Raw genomic sequence first — 1,394 nt, 5'->3', positions numbered from 1 at the left:
TTCATTTTTAAAAGGAGTATCCTGTCCAAAAGAGTCTTCCACTGGCAGACAAGACAAGTAAAACCCGCCAAAACACAGCATAAAACACAGGAAAGCCACAGAGCATCACTAAAGCCCGCTGTCAGTCTCAAGATCAACAAAACAGACATTCAGCTCCCCGCTCCTCGGAGTGAGGATTTGATGTTGGGGGTTTTCCAGTGACTCTTACCTCCTTCTCCCTGTCCTGTGTCCATCGCTGGACCGAGTGTGACATCCTCTCAGCCCGGTACTGTACGGAGAGACAATGGGTCGCCGGGGGGAGGAGTTACCATGTGTGCAGGAGAGAGATGGAGTAAAAGCAGGAAGAAAAGTAGAGAGAGAGGGAGGAAGGGGCTCTGGAGGGAGATCTCTCACTAACACTCCTTCAAAACACAAATCCGATGAAACGTTACATGAATTGCAATTCCAGCAACCCCCCCCCAACACACACACACACACACACACACACACACCATTTCAGAAGCTGTGTCAGAGAAAATGACAGCCAGAAAATCCCTCCTCACGTGGGAAACGTAAAGAAAAACAAGAGCCTGCGAAAGAATGGCTCCTGGTTTTAAACAAGCTCCTTTCTTCGGGTTCCTTTGAATGAGTTCTTAAGATTCCCCGTTGGCAGAGTGCCCATGGATCCTGGATGGGAAAGGATAAAAGAGGGGCTGAGCTGGGGAGGGGGCTCCATTGTGCTTGTTCCCTTCCTTTCAGACTTGGCAATCAAGTTGATCTTTGCAGCCAGTCACTGAACATTTCAGACATTTGTCTCCAGCAAGAAACACACTTTTTTCCCAGAAAGCTCTCCTGGTTAAAACTTTATCTGCAGCTGCAGCCATGAGAGGTTAGATGCCTTCACGGAAAAATCTTGTGAGTGTCCCGGTCTTTGTTTGGACCCGTTTTTCCTCCTGTCTTTGTCCTCGCAGTTCATCTCTTGCTGCTGTTTCTCCTGGTGAATCTGAGCCGAGGACAGCAGGTGCTGCTGCCCCTCTTTGAGCCATTTTCATCCCCATCTCTTTCCCCTGCGTCGGTTTTCTCCACTAACGCCCCCTCCCCTCTCTTGTTTATGTTCTATAGGCAGGAGGGGTCTAATGGGGGAAAGCTCGTAAAAACACAGTTTCAGGTTTAAATTAGCGACGCCACGTTCTCCTTGTTAGAGTTTGCTGATGAGCTGTGTGACAACGGCAGCCATGAAAACGCTGTAAACTATTAATGTCACACACACACACACACACACACACCCTTCCCATACCCTCTCTCCTCCTGCTTTGCCTCAAATAGACACAGTCTTGGTTCATTACTATTCACCAGGTCTCACTGAGGCATGCATCATTGCTCTGCTCTATAACTGTGTCAGGGTGGGGGGGTGG

At 48.9% G+C, this 1,394-nt stretch overlaps 1 long non-coding RNA gene across 2 annotated transcripts in view; it reads right to left on the bottom strand.

Moving 5' to 3' along the window:
* The window catches only part of LOC129164710 (uncharacterized), a 9,277-nt gene extending 7,986 nt beyond the window's left edge, over window positions 1-1,291 (bottom strand). Inside the window, exons 1-2 of one of the 2 annotated variants that reach the window (XR_008564215.2) lie at window positions 492-1,271; window positions 209-401 (exon numbers count right to left, since the gene is read on the bottom strand). This is a non-coding gene — a long non-coding RNA (uncharacterized lncRNA). Of the gene's footprint in view, window positions 1-208 lie in introns of both variants that reach the window. The other variant, XR_008564214.2, reaches the window with a different exon arrangement.
* Window positions 1,292-1,394: the final 103 nt, after the last annotated feature.

Source organism: Nothobranchius furzeri, chromosome 15, assembly GCF_043380555.1.
Source record: "Nothobranchius furzeri strain GRZ-AD chromosome 15, NfurGRZ-RIMD1, whole genome shotgun sequence".
Taxonomy (NCBI): Eukaryota; Metazoa; Chordata; class Actinopteri; order Cyprinodontiformes; family Nothobranchiidae; genus Nothobranchius; species Nothobranchius furzeri.
This window is presented reverse-complemented; position numbering and strand designations above follow the sequence as displayed.